At 38.0% G+C, this 16,002-nt stretch overlaps 1 pseudogene; it reads left to right on the forward strand.

Moving 5' to 3' along the window:
• The first annotated feature begins 7,374 nt into the window (after window positions 1-7,374).
• Window positions 7,375-13,597, forward strand: LOC143658471 (thiamine pyrophosphokinase 1-like; annotated as a pseudogene).
• Window positions 13,598-16,002: the final 2,405 nt, after the last annotated feature.

Below are 16,002 nucleotides of genomic sequence, written 5' to 3' on the forward strand. Positions count from 1 at the left end.
GGAAAAGAGTGTAGAAAGAAGGAAAATCAGATATGATATATATAATACAAAAGGCAAAATGTTAGAGGAAAATATTATCCAAACAGTAATAACACTAAATGTCAATGGACTGAATTCCCCAATCAAAAGACATAGATTGGCAGAATGGATTAAAAAACAGGATCCTTCTATATGCTGTCTACAGGAAACACATCTTAGACCCAAAGATAAACATAGGTTGAAAGTGAAAGGTTGGGAAAAGATATTTCATGCAAATAACAACCAGAAAAGAGCAGGAGTGGCTATACTAATATCCAACAAATTAGACTTCAAATGTAAAACAGTTAAAAGAGACAAAGAAGGACACTATATACTAATAAAAGGAACAATTAAACAAGAAGACATAACAATCATAAATATTTACGCACCGAATCAGAATGCCCCAAAATACGTGAGGAATATACTGCAAACACTGAAAAGGGAAATAGACTCATATACCATAATAGTTGGAGACTTCAACTCACCACTCTCATCAAGGGACAGAACATCTAGACAGAGGATCAACAAAGAAATAGAGAATCTGAATATTACTATAAATGAACTAGACTTAATAGACATTTATAGGACATTACATCCCACAACAGCAGGATACACCTTTTTCTCAAGTGCTCATGGATCATTCTCAAAGATAGACCATATGCTGGGTCACAAAGCAAGTCTTAACAAATTTAAAAAGATTGAAATCTTACACAACACTTTCTCGGACCATAAAGGAATGATGTTGGAAATCAATAATAGGCAGAGTGCCAGAAAATTCACAAATACGTGGAGGCTCAACAACACACTCCTAAACAACGACTGGGTCAAAGAAGAAATTGCAAGAGAAATTAGCAAATACCTCGAGGCGAATGAAAATGAAAACACAACATATCAAAACTTATGGGACGCAGCAAAGGCAGTGCTAAGAGGGAAATTTATTGCTCTAAATGCCTATATCAGAAAAGAAGAAAAGGCAAAAATTCAGGAATTAACTATCCATTTGGAAGAACTGGAGAAAGAACAGCAAGCTAACCCCAAAGCAAGCAAAAGGAAAGAAATAACAAAGATTAGAGCAGAAATAAATGAAATTGAAAACATGAAAACAATAGAGAAAATCAATAAGGCCAGAAGTTGGTTCTATGAGAAAATCAATAAGATTGATGGGCCCTTAGCAAGATTAACAAAAAGAAGAAGAGAGAGGATGCAAATAAATAAGATCAGAAATGGAAGAGGAGACATAACTACTGACCTCACAGAAATAAAGGAGATAATAACAGGATACTATGAACAACTTTATGCTAATAAATACAACAATTTAGAGGAAATGGACGGGTTCCTGGAAAGACATGAACAACCAACTTGCACTCAAGAAGACATAGATGACCTCAACAAACCAATCACAAGTAAAGAAATTGAATTAGTCATTCAAAAGCTTCCTAAAAAGAAAAGTCCAGGACCAGATGGCTTCACATGTGAATTCTACCAGACGTTCCAGAAAGAATTAGTACCAATTCTCTTCAAACTCTTCAAAAAAATCGAAGTGGAGGGAAAACTACCTAATTCATTCTATGAAGCCAACATCACCCTCATACCAAAACCAGGCAAAGATATTACAAAAAAAGAAAACTACAGACCAATCTCTCTAATGAATACAGATGCAAAAATCCTCAATAAAATTCTAGCAAATCGTATCCAACAACACATTAAAAGAATTATACATCATGACCAAGTAGGATTCATCCCAGGTATGCAAGGATGGTTCAACATAAGAAAATCAATTAATGTAATACACCATATCAACAAATCAAAGCAGAAAAATCACATGATCATCTCAATTGATGCAGAGAAGGCATTCGACAAGATTCAACATCCTTTCCTGTTGAAAACACTTCAAAAGATAGGAATACAAGGGAACTTCCTTAAAATGATAGAGGGGATATATGAAAAACCCACAGCTAATATCATCCTCAATGGGGAAAAATTGAAAACTTTCCCCCTAAGATCAGGAACAAGACAAGGATGTCCACTATCACCACTATTATTCAACATTGTGTTGGAGGTTCTAGCCAGAGCAATTAGACAAGAAAAAGAAATACAAGGCATCAAAATTGGAAAGGAAGAAGTAAAACTATCACTGTTTGCAGACGATATGATACTATACGTCGAAAACCCGGAAAAATCCACAACAAAACTACTAGAGCTAATAAATGAGTACAGCAAAGTAGCAGGTTACAAGATCAACATTCAAAAATCTGTAGCATTTCTATACACTAGTAAGGAACAAGCTGAGGGGGAAATCAAGAAACGAATCCCATTCACAATTGCAACTAAAAGAATAAAATACCTAGGAATAAATTTAACTAAAGAGACAAAAAACCTATATAAAGAAAACTACAAAAAACTGCTAAAAGAAATCACAGAAGACCTAAATAGATGGAAGGGCATACCGTGTTCATGGATTGGAAGACTAAATATAGTTAAGATGTCAATCCTACCTAAATTGATTTACAGATTCAATGCAATACCAATCAAAATCCCAACAACTTATTTTTCAGAAATAGAAAAACCAATAAGCAAATTTATCTGGAAGGGCAGGGTGCCCCGAATTGCTAAAAACATCTTGAGGAAAAAAAACGAAGCTGGAGGTCTCGCGCTGCCTGACTTTAAGGCATATTATGAAGCCACAGTGGTCAAAACAGCATGGTATTGGCATAAAGATAGATATATCGACCAATGGAATCGAATAGAGTGCTCAGATATAGACCCTCTCATCTATGGACATTTGATCTTTGATAAGGCAGTCAAGCCAACTCACCTGGGACAGAACAGTCTCTTCAATAAATGGTGCCTAGAGAACTGGATATCCATATGCAAAAGAATGAAAGAAGACCCATCTCTCACACCCTATACAAAAGTTAACTCAAAATGGATCAAAGATCTAAACATTAGGTCTAAGACCATAAAACAGTTAGAGGAAAATGTAGGGAGATATCTTATGGATCTTACAACTGGAGGCGGTTTTATGGACCTTAAACCTAAAGCAAGAGCACTGAAGAAGGAAATGAATAAATGGGAACTCCTCAAAATTAAACACTTTTGTGCATCAAAGAACTTCATCAAGAAAGTAGAAAGACAGCCTTCACAATGGGAGACAATATTTGGAAATGATATATCAGATAAAGGTCTAGTATCCAGAATTTATAAAGAGATTGTTCATCTCAACAACAAAAAGACAGCCAACCCAATTACAAAATGGGAAAAAGACTTGAACAGACACCTCTCAGAAGAGGAAATACGGATGGCCAAGAGGCACATGAAGAGATGCTCAATGTCCCTGGCCATTAGAGAAATGCAAATCAAAACCACAATGAGATATCATCTCACACCCACCAGAATGGCCATTATCAACAAAACAGAAAATGACAAGTGCTGGAGAGGATGCGGAGAAAGAGGCACACTTATCCACTGTTGGTGGGAATGTCAAAGGGTGCAACCACTGTGGAAGGCAGTTTGGCGGTTCCTCAAAAAGCTGAATATAGAATTGCCATACGACCCAGCAATACCATTGCTAGGTATCTACTCAAAGGACTTAAGGGCAAAGACACAAACGGACATTTGCACACCAATGTTTATAGCAGCATTATTTACAATTGCAAAGAGATGGAAACAGCCAAAATCTCCATCAACAGAAGAGTGGCTAAACAAACTGTGGTATATACATACGATGGAATATTATGCAGCTTTAAGACAAGATAAACTTATGAAGCATGTAATAACATGGATGGACCTAGAGAATATTATGCTGAGTGAATCCAGCCAAAAACTAAAGGACAAATACTGTATGGTCCCACTGATGTGAACGGACATTCGAGAATAAACTTGAAATATGTCATTGGTAACAGAGTTCAGCAGGAGTTAGAAACAGGGTAAGACAATGGGTAATTGAAGCTGAAGGGATACAGACTGTGCAACAGGACTAGATACAAAAACTCAAAAATGGACAGCACAATAATACCTAATTGTAAAGTAATCATGTTAAAACACTGAATGAAGCTGCATCTGAGCTATAGGTTTTTGTTTTGTTTTGTGTTGTTTTGTTTTGATTTTACTATTATTACTTTTATTTTTTTCTCTATATTAACATTCTATATCTTTTTCGGTTATGTTGCTAGTTCTTCTAAACCAATGCAAATGTACTAAGAAATGATGATCATGCAGCTATGTGATGATGTTAAGAATTAATGATTGCATGTGTAGAATGGTATGATCTCTAAATGTTGGGTTAATTTCTTTTTTTCTGTTAATTAAAAAAAAAAAAAGAGAAGGGATAATTGGAGATGAAGGGATACAGACTGTACAACGGGACTGGATATAAAAACTCAGAAATGGACAGCACAATACTACCCAATTGTAATGCAATTATGTTAAAACACTGAATGAAGCTGCATGTGAGGTATAGGTTTTTTGTTTTTGTTTTTTTTGTTTTTTTTTTCTTTCTATTATTGTTTTAATTCTTATTCTGTTGTCTTTTTATTTCTTTTTCTAAATCGATGCAAATGTACTAAGAAATGATGAATATGCAACTATGTGATGTTATTAAGAATTACTGATTGTACATGTACATTGAAATGATTTCTAATTGTTTTGTTAATTCTTTTTTTAATTAATAAAAAAAATAAATAAAAAAAATAAAATAAATAAAATAAAATAAAATAAAATAAAATAAAAAAAATGTAGAGTTGTGTTCCAGTAGCCATGTTTCTCAAGGATGATTGAATAATGATATAGCTGTCACAATGTGACTGTGTGATTGTGAAAACCTTGTGTCTGATGCTCCTTTTATCTACCTTGTCAAGAAACGAGTAGAAAACGTGAAATAAAAATAAATAATAGGGGGAACAAATGTTAAAATAGATTTAGTTTGAAATGCTAGTGATAAATAAAAGTGAGGGGTAAGGGGTATGGTATGTATAATCTTTTTTTTTTCCGTTATTGTTTTATTTCTTTTTCTGTTGTTTTTTTATTTCTTTTTCTGAATTGATGCAAATGTTCTAAGAAATGATGAATATGCAACTATGTGATGATATCAGAATTATATGTTAATGTTTTTGTTTGTTCTTATTTTTTTTTAATTAATAAATAAATTTTTTAAAAAATGAACAGAGAAACAAGTGCTAGAGAAAATGGGGGAAAAGATACGCCCTATTCACTGCAGGTAGGGAAAATGAGAGGCGAAGCTCCTTGGAGGGCAGTGTGGTGGTTCCACAGGAGGCTAGGGGTGGGGTTGCCATAATCCTACAATCCCATTGCTCAGTGTATACCTGGAGGAACTGAGTGTGGGGACATGACTGGACATTTGCACACTGGTATCTACGGCAGCAGTATTCCAGACAAACAATGGATGGAGGTGGCCTAAGGGTACAACAACTGAAGAATGGAAGGGGGAACTGTGGCGTACACATACAACAGACTGCTGAGCGACCCCAAGAAGGCATGAAACTGTAAGACATGCAATTAGAAGAATGAACCTTAAGAGCTGTATGCTGAATGAAATGTCAGAAGCATGAAGATAAATGTTATTATGCTCACTCATATGGACTAACTATAATATAGACACTTGGGGAACTGAAGTTGATAACATGGGCTATCCGGTTGGGACCTATTGTAAAGGGTCCTAGACTGGAGGCTCTTACAGCAGTCACACATATTCAGGAGGTGGAACTGTTCATTATAAATTCTGAGATACTGAGCTCTTTGTATATAACCAGGTATTTATGTGACATCTGAGACTCAGAGCTCTGAAGCTATGCAAGTCAGCACTACCCCATTTAGGAACTGCTTAAAAAGTAGAAAAGGGATCAAACTTCAAGTAGAGAAATGAATAAAGCTGATCTGGATAGGATAGGGTAGATCAGAGAATACAGGGTAAAGGATGATACAGTTCATATTTTAACCCTTCAACTACCGTGTGAGGCCAAAGAGAGAAGATGTTTATTTGGTGCAAAATTTATATTTTGGATAGCTTGTTACCTAATTTAACTTGTATGGTCAGTTTAGTTGAACACCATAAGTACATGGAATCTTGAATAGGGTTTGTTCAGGTTAGTGTGATGCCTTGCCAAATCTCAGAGTGATTTGGGCAGTGAATAAAGAAGTATTTGCAAAGTCCCCTTGGTGAATGGGGAAAAATTCAACTTACCCATTTGGAAATTTTCTGACATTCTTGCAAGCAATGGGGACAACCAAATCAACAGGCTGAGCCCTTGATCTTGAGGTTTGCCCCTATGAAATGTACTCCTGCAAAGGATAGGATAAGCCTTCTTAAAATTATGCCTAAGAGTCACCCCAGAGAACTTCTTGTGTTACTCAGATGCAGCCTCTCTAAGCCAATTCAGCAGTTGCTCTCCCTCCTACGTGGGACATGACTTCCAGCAGTATAAATCTCCCTGGTAACACAGGACAGAAATCCTAGGATGAAACAGGACCCAGCATCAAGTGATTCAAAAAGCCTTCTAGACCAAAAGAGGGAAGAGAGAAATGAGACAAAATAAAGTTTCAGTGGCTGGGAGATTTCAAACAGAGTCGAGAGGTTATCCTGAAGGTTATTCTTATGCATTGTGTAGATATCCCTTTTTAGTTTATAGTGTATTGGAGTGGCTGGAGGGAAGTACCTAAAACTGTTGGGCTGGGTTCCAGTAGCCATGATTCTTAAAGATGATTGTATAAAGATATAACTTTTACAATGTGACTGTGATTGCAAAAACCTTGCATCTGATGCTTTTATCCAGGGTATGGACAGATGAGTAAAAAAAATAATAATAATAATAATGGGGGGGATAATGGGTAGATTGAAATACTAGTGACCAATGAGAGGAAGGGGTACAGAGTATGGGATGTATGCATTTTATTTTTTTTTTTTTTATTTTTTTACATGGGCAGGCACCAGGAATCGAACCCGGGTCCTCTGGCAAGGCAGGCAAGCATTCTTTGCCCACCCGGGATGTATGAGTTTTTCTTATTTCTTTTTCTGGAGTGAAACAAATGTTCTAAAAATGATGCTGTGATGAGCACACAACTAAGTGATGATATTGTGAGCCACTGACTATACACCATGTATGGACTGTATGTGTGTGAAGACTTGTCAATAAAAATATATTTTTAAAAAAGATAAACAGTAGTTTGCAAAATGAAAAAAAAAGAAAAGAAAGAAAGGCTGCGCTGTACACGGGTCAATGGAGAGCAAAGGCCCAGCTCATCACAGGCATCTTCACATCCATCCCGTCCCAGGCGATTTGTGCAGGCAGCTGGGACACAGCATTCTGGCACATTCAGACTGCAGGAAAGAACAAGCATTCCATGTTGGGAAGAGACGTGTCTTCATCCTTCCTGCTGGGTGAAGCAGGGGCCTCCTGCAGCCGCTGCCGTCCTGTGCGGGGAGAGGACGGCCCCCCGCTGAGAGGGCCAGAGAGGAAGGGAGAGGACCTGGTGCCAGCAGAAGGACGAGCCCACCAGTCCTCCAGCCCCCTAACTCTGACTTTCCTACAGGAGCAAAGTTCTCTTCCTTTAAGGCAGTTTAGGTTGGGATTGCTCAACTCACCCTCAGCATCCTAGAAAATACAGAACTCAGTTTTTAACTTTTAAGCAGGGGGTGGGGTGGCGGGATAACTGAACAAGACTCAGCTGGGAGTCAGATACAACTCTCGAGTACTTGAAATGTGAGATATGCTGTAAATTTTACAAAAAAAATAATAGTAGTAGTTTGAGAGACAGTATGAAAAAACAAATTAAAATCATTCATTAATAAAATTTTATCTCAGTTACTTATTGAAAAGGTAATATTTTAGATATGTTGGGTTAAATAAAAAATGTTTAAAATTCATGTAATCTGCATCTTTTTACTTTTTAAAATGTGGACTATCAGAGAAATTTAAATTACATGTGTGTTCACATTACATTTCTGGTAGACAGAGCTGAGTGAACACCTCCCAATCAGCCTACAGACATCGGCTGGCTGGTGATCATGCAATACTATTTACATGTATTTTACTTATTGTAAACAAAAATCCCCAAACTTTTCTTACCCTTTCTTGTGCTGAGTCATTTTTTCCCCGTTCTGTTTTCTGAGTGAGTGAATTTATATTGAACCTAATCATACTTTATCTTAAGGCTATACCGGGGGATGCATTAGCAATTTGTGGGGGCCGCTTGGGCTGTCCCATGATCAGAGTGGGCATTACTAGCATCTAGTGGGCAGGAGCTTGGACAGCTCACAGTGGAGATGATCCCACAGCATAAAGCACTTTCCCAGCCCATGTGATATTCAGATATGTGAAAAAAATTTCTATATTTATCGGACCAGAATCTTATTCCATTATTATTATAAAGACAAGGTAGTTTTTGCATGGAATTAATACATAATGAATTTTCCAGGAAATCAACAACTGTTTCAATCAAGGGAAAAGTGTACTTTGTTGTGTTCAGAACTTAAGATGAAACTATTCACCATTTTACAAAATCACGTCATTTACAATAAGGACGCTACTGATATTTGAGTCACCAGCACAAGTTAACATTATGGTATTTCTATACATATGTACTAATACTTATTTAACCCTCATTTTAAAACATTAAATGTAAATAAAAGTGTCAGCAATACTTCGTTGAAGGCAAGTACTTACTTCTCTTAAATCCGAACTAACTCATTATATCAGGGGCAATTATCTATTTGTAGTCAGTTCTATCACTCATCAGAGATGGTGGGTGTGGCTCATAAAATACAGGGTAAACTGAGGCAGCGGGTAGGTGTTTGAGGCAGGTGTGTGGACACATCTGTGTATTCCCAAGCAGCTCCAATCAGTTGGATGCTCGCCTAGTGTTTCTCATGGATGAAACTGCAAATAAGCAAACACAAATGCTCAAATAGTTCCCTAATATACCAATCACACTGCAACAAATTTGTGTTTACAAAACAAGCATTATAGCAGAACTGACGGTATTTCATTATGTCTTTTTTTTGTAATTTTAAAATTTTTTTGTTTCTCCCTTATATTACATTTAGGACATTACATTGTTTTTTTTAATTGCACGTATGTTATTTTATATTATCTATGACATTCATATCACAATAGTGAAAGAGCCATTCCAAAATATTTTACATACAGAGGTTTGGGGTCTGAGAGAGTTGAAAACTTTTGCTCTAACCTATTGGGTAGTTTTTAAAGAGTTGCCATTCTATGCATATATTCTCCATCTCTGGTTGTATGTCAACCATAGATTTGATAAGTGTGTCTCTGTCAGCACCTCAAGTTATTCTTTGTTTTTTTTTGTTTTGTTTTTTTCCATTCAAGTTTCTGACACAACTTTTTCTAGAACGGGATTAAAGAAAGAGCTAAAGTCACGCCACTAGAAATCACCCCCTCCCCCCACCAATGCTTCCACCCACTGGCAGCCTACGTACTCAAAAAGCCATCACACCCCTCGTAGTTGTCCATCTTGCCCAGACGCTAGCAAAAGAAACCCATGCTGGGCATTTCTGAGGTTCAGCCAGCCACTTTTCATCACTATATTCCCATCACCTTCCAGTCTTAAGATCCTCACAAAAGGAGGAGCGTAGGTCCTTGAACTTTTCTGGAAATGCCCGGAATCTGCCAGTGTTCCTTTTATAAAATGGTGCCCTCAACAGAAGCCAGTGCTCAGTGGTCTCACGAGGGTAGGAAACACTCAGCAGATGAATTATCTATCATACATGCACATACACTTTTCAATATATGGGGACATTTTCAAAAGAAAAGGAAGACTGATTTGTGGGCTGGAGCAATAGTTCCCAAATCAACTAACCCAAGAATCACTTTAAACACACTCCCAAGCCCTACTCCAGATCCACTCATGTATATTTCTGGAGGTAGGGTCTACAAATTTGTATTAAAAATTACTGTGGCAGGTGTTTCTGATGTTGAGCCATCATCCTTGTAAGCAAGCATCTCAGTCATCATCTACTACTTCAAGTAAATAACTAATAAATGCTAACATATACCAAGTACTGTGCTAGAAGCTGGAGCTGCAAAACCATGTTTTTTCTAACTCATAAGAGAAACAGGCTCATACCAGGTGATGATTGCTGTACAAGGGGGCAAAAGTTGTGATAAAGCAGTGTTCTTCAACCATTTTTCATTATCATCACCCTAAGGAACATTTTAAAATATCTTTTTCCGAATCTGCTCCCACACCACGAGCTGCTATATCCTGCACATCTGTTTATGCATTGTATGTATATCTGTGTCTTATACATAAAAAACAATTGGATTCCTTTTGCCTCTCAAGAACCAACTTTTGCCCCCTCTGGTGTGATAGAAGCATGGACAAAGGATAGGAAGAGCACAGAGATAAGGGTGACCGATTGTCCAGGACACTTCTGGAGTCAAAGGAGATGTGAAATTTGAACTAGGTGTTGTAGGATGAGTAAGAGTTTGCCAGCTGGGAAAAGGGAGGGAAATTGTTCCAGGAGGAGCCTCTTCCAAGCAAGTTTACAAAGGGTTTGTAAAGCATGGTATGCGTTGAGATCTGCACAGCCTTGGAAAGAGCGGGGCATTTTAAAACTGCAATGTTAGTACAATTTTAGTTACAAACTGACACTTGGAAGCTATCAAAAAATCCTGGAACCCTTTGGGGCAGGGGGGCGTTGCATAGAGAGCAGAATCTGGGAAGAACATTGAGTTAGTAAAGGTAGGTATTTGCTTCCTTTAATTTCAGCCTATGTCTCAGGTGGAAAGACTCTTGAGTAATAAATAATAGAACACACTTTGGGCATAGTTCATTCGCCACACTCCCAGACACATTTCGAATACCATTCAAAGCAAGTCATGAAAGCTCTGATTAATATACAACACAGAGCTCTCTCTAGATATTCTCCAGGGTAAAAATACTGCTGAAAAGCCAGTTCTTTTAAAAGCTGAACAGCTAACACTATCTCGTGAATGGTAATAAATGGCAGCCTAAAGCCCAGAAGGCAGCGTGGCCCTATGTCCAGGTCTACAAGGTTTCTGTATACATAAATACATACCTGTGCTTTGGCCGAGAACTCAGGAGTGCCTTCTGGTGAGATAAGATTTCCTATGAGACTCCTGGTATTTCCCAAGTCTAACTCAGTCAGAAATAGCAACCCCAGTTCTCCTGGGTGTTTTTCCTTTCTTTTTGCTTTTATTCTTATGTCTCATTCAAGGAAATAGAATGTGCATCTATTTGCTATTAGAATAATACGGGATTAATTTAAGGTCAGAGAACCTTAGGATTTTTCAACAATCCCAAATCTTGCTGATTGCCTAGGGAAAAAGAGGCCTAGATATGAGACAAAAACATGCAATGAAAGAAAATTAGCATGCCACCATCTCTACCTAGCCAGGCACAGACACAGAAATCATATAAGAAAATAGAAACTCTTGGATAAGCATCCAGCAAAGGGTGCCAATTTGGATACTCTAGGATGGACATGAAGGCGCCAGTTGTAGTACATCGAGGCCTTCCCCTTCACTCACCCCCAGTGGTTTCTCTAATGCAGAAGTAAGCTGCTTGCATCTTAATGGAGATATATTTTTCCTGTTTTTTCCTATTTAGAGCAGCCTAGAGCATGATGGAGTAGAACTTGTTGGCAGCTGGGACATCTGCCTTATGGTTCTCTGAAAACCATCAAAGAGCAACCAACTGGCTGGTCTGTGAATCAAATCAGGTAGGATATGTGAATGTAATTCACAAAGGGCCGTGAAAACTGCCATACCCACCTCTGCACCCTGGGTGTATCTATTTTATAAAGAGTTTTCATCATGTACTAAACTGATATACACATTTTCCCCACTTTTTTATGGGCTCCTTACGGGCAGAAACTACATCATTTCCATATCTTCAGCATCTAGAAAAACAGATGCACCTTATGAACATATTTTGAGAAAGTGAATGAATGAATAAATGAATGATGAACTATAGGAATTTAGTATATTATTGTGATTAAAACCCTTTCAGCATAAAGGGCATCTCCCCATCATGGACAGTAGCTTGCAGTGGGGGGGGGGGGGTCATTAATTCATAATGGTAAAACTAATGATAAAAATCAGAAGAAATTCAACCCTCCAGTCCATCTTCCCCAAATCTCTTATCTCCAAATGATTGTTTTGTCAATTTCCTATACAAACTGTTCTAGTTTGCTAGCTGCCAGAATGCAATATACCAAAAATGGAATGGCTTTTTAAAAGGGGAATTTATCAAGTTGCAACTTTACAGTTCCAAAGCCATGAGAATGTCCAAATTAAACCAAGTTTATAAATATGTCCAAATTAAGGCACCAGCAAGAGGTTACCTTCACCCAAGAAAGGCCGATGAAGTTCAGGGTTTCTCTCTCAAATAGGAAGGCACATGGCAAACATGGTGACATCTGCTAGCTTTCTCTCCAGCCTTCCTGTTTCATGAAGCTTCCCCAGGCACAATCTCCAAAAGTCTATGGCTGCTGGGTTCTCATGGTTTCCATCATTCTGCTCTGTTGCTCTCCCTTCATTCTGAAGCTTTCTCCAAAATGCTTGCTCTTTTAAAGGATTCCAGTAAGCTAATCAAGACCCACCTGGAATGAGTGGCGTCACTGCTCCATCTACTCAAGGTTAATACCCACAATTGGGTGAGTCACATCTCCATGGAGATAATCTATCAAGTTTACAACCTGAAGTACTAAATAAGGATTAAAAGAAAGGCTGCCTCCACGAGATGGAATCAGGATTGAAACATGGCTTTCCTAGGGTACATAATCCTTTCAAACCAGCACACTAAGAGTGGTCCCCATTTTTGCGGCAGTTGTTCTAAATTAAAATGTTAGCAGTCTGATTTTCAAACTACTATGGGCAATGGTGCTTAACTGAGAGCACAGGTTAGATGCCAGCAACTATGTCACCAAAAACGCAGGGGCAAAAATAGGGACAAAATGGAAGCAAAGCTTGGCATTATACTGCCATAAGCTAAGGAGTGCCAGGATTCGCTGGAAGCTGGAAAAAGCAAGGAAGGATTCTTCCCTAGAATTTGGAAGGCACATGGCCCTGACAACACATGTATTTCAGATTTCCAGCCCCCAGAACTGTAAGCCCAGGGATGTGAGCTGATTTCAACTCCTGCTCATGACAACACATACTCTACCAAGTGCCTTCAAGTGCTCCACAAGAGAAAGACCTACAGGTTGATGTGATTGTCACATGGGGAAGACTTGCTGGATGTTTTGACCAGAGTATGGCATCCATAAGTACCCTGTTTCAAGCAACAGGTATCCTTTACAAGTTATAATAATTCAAGGGAAATCTCTCATCTACCTGCTCCAACCAGGAAAAGGCAGATTTCAGGTAAACACTGGAATGGAAGGTGACCGGTGTGCCCTTATTCCTCTTGGACAGCCATGTAACCAAGTGACCACACAGGCCTCCAGTGGAACCTCCCAAATCATGAGCGTGGGTTTGGAATCCTGGTCAGCACTTCTAAGACCAACGACGGAGCTGGGGTAGTGACTGTGGGAACTGATCAGGTGCTCCTCTGGACCATGGCCATCAAACCGTAGAGGTGCAAGGGTGGTTCAGTGGTAGAATGCACACCTCCCATGTGGGAGACCTGGTTCAATTCCTGGACCACACACCCCCAGAACCTATCTACCGGCATCCACAGGCGTGCCTCTGCCTTACCTCATCGCCAGTGATGTACTGCTCAGTAAGAACATTTCACCTGCGTTCACCAGAATCTACACTTTCCTGGAAGCCCACTAGTTTTAAGGATATTATTAGATAATCCAAGTGACATTATAAATGACAGATCTGAATTTTACAGTAAGAGGCAAACCATTATTTTTAGGAAAGTAAATAAGCTCTATTTCTTTGAGTTGGAAACTAATATGAATCATTCCATTATAAAATGCAGCACTGATTACTTATTGTGTTGCTAATCATTCCTTTTATCCTAAAAAATTGTTTTTAATTTTGAACCTGATAAAATTCCTTGCCCCTGTTGCCCATCCTTAAATGCTTTTAACAACAAGGGCTACTTCTGAATGCCTTTTAATGTTACATTAATATAATTTATATCACCTTTTACTGAAAAAAAAAAGTCCTTTGAGATGGGGGATGTTAAAACCATACTGTTCACTCCAGCCTATCACCATTTCTGGTATCATCTTTTAAAAAATAAATCAAGTCATTGACCTACGTATTAAATTTGAGAACAGGTAATTATGTAAGTTATAGGTGAAGAAGTTATAGGCAGGACGGGGACAAGAGCACAGGCTCTCATCTCTAGACTTTTTATTTCACTGTGTTCATTTATCCCCATAGCCTGTGATAATGAAAGATAAATGATAATTCTTGAAGCCCACCAACATATTAACCCTGAAACTCAGCTTCTGAAATAAATGCCCTCAACTTTAGTGGAATGACAGATCAAAATTGTCCCCACATAACTGGAAATGAGATTGAAAACTTGTACAGAAGAAACTTAAGCATAAAAATTCATTTTTGTTTTCTGGCACAACTCAGACTGAAAAAAAATTAAAAACAAAACTTGGTTCATAGAGCACTATTATATTCAAATACCAGAAAACGGTTTAACAGGCTATGGGGATAAATGAACACCGTGTAATACAAAGTCCAGAGATGAGCGCCTGTGTTCTTCTCCCCACCCTGCCAGTCAGCCAAGTTCCCGAACCCCTTTTCTCATCTGTAAAATGGAAGGGGTTGGACTGATAATATTGAGGTTCCTTCCCACACTCAAATTGTAAACACTGGCACCTTGCCCTTGCAAGGCAGATAATATACACAGTTACTGACACAGCCAGGCTGAACAACCAGATCCATTCAAGTTGCTTTTATAATGGGACCCTCTTTACCAGACTTTACCCTTTACTATATGTCTACGAAACCAAATGTTGCCATGCAAACAATGGTTTAAACAAGAACCCACCTAACCTGCTTATGTGCACACCAAACCTCCATTGCTATAAGGAAAGGGACCAGCAGCTATTTTCTTCCCGGTGCCAACAACTTCGATTATGAAAGGACAGCATGAGACTTAGACTGGACACAGAAAATGAAAAGGGAATCAGTTGAAACTAGCATGCAATTCTGAACCGTTACTCATTAGGAAAAATGTAATTATTTTATGCAAATACATATGAGATTGAAATCTGATCAAATAAAGATACCTAGTTTTCAAAAAATTAAAAATAAAAAAATTGGAAGAAATATCAAAGCATAAAGCGTCCTGCTAAGACCCACAATAACCTTAGTCAATGAGTAATGTCCAAGTGGGGTTAAAATTAGAATTAATTATATCCTACTTGTAATTTATATTGCATCTATTCATTTGCTTAATATCTACATAGCCCTTTGGGGTGGTTAGCAGGAAATTTAAATTTAGTACCCATCTTGTTCATCCTCTCTTTTGTGAATATTTATTGAGGAACTGCTGTGTGTCAGACACTGCACAGGTGATGGAAATACAGCCGTGCCCATGACAGACATGGTCCCTCCCTGGCCTCATGCAGTGTTCCTTCTACTAGGAGAGACAGGCCCTGGACACAAAACTACACAACTAATTTCAAATGTGATAATGGCCAAGATGAATTAATTAGTATTAATATTAGACAAAGGCACTAAAACAAAAAAACGTAACTCAGAAACTTCATTTGCAAATCAGGATGCTTAGAGCTGTGCAGGACATCACTCCCAGAAATTATATTATGGATGGGGACAAAAGATGAGAAACCCATACTCAAAAAAATAAATACAATTGTATTTGCACACTCCAATTATTATAATTAGAATTCCATCCAATTGAATGAATAATATGCAACATTAGATTTATTTTTTAGTGGTCACCATCGACCCAATAATGATTATGTAAGGATATTGCACTATTGCTTTTAGAAATAAGAAATAATAACCCAAGAGTATGTCAAAAGTGTATTGGTTATACAGA

Source organism: Tamandua tetradactyla, chromosome 16, assembly GCF_023851605.1.
Source record: "Tamandua tetradactyla isolate mTamTet1 chromosome 16, mTamTet1.pri, whole genome shotgun sequence".
In the NCBI taxonomy this organism is placed as follows: Eukaryota; Metazoa; Chordata; class Mammalia; order Pilosa; family Myrmecophagidae; genus Tamandua; species Tamandua tetradactyla.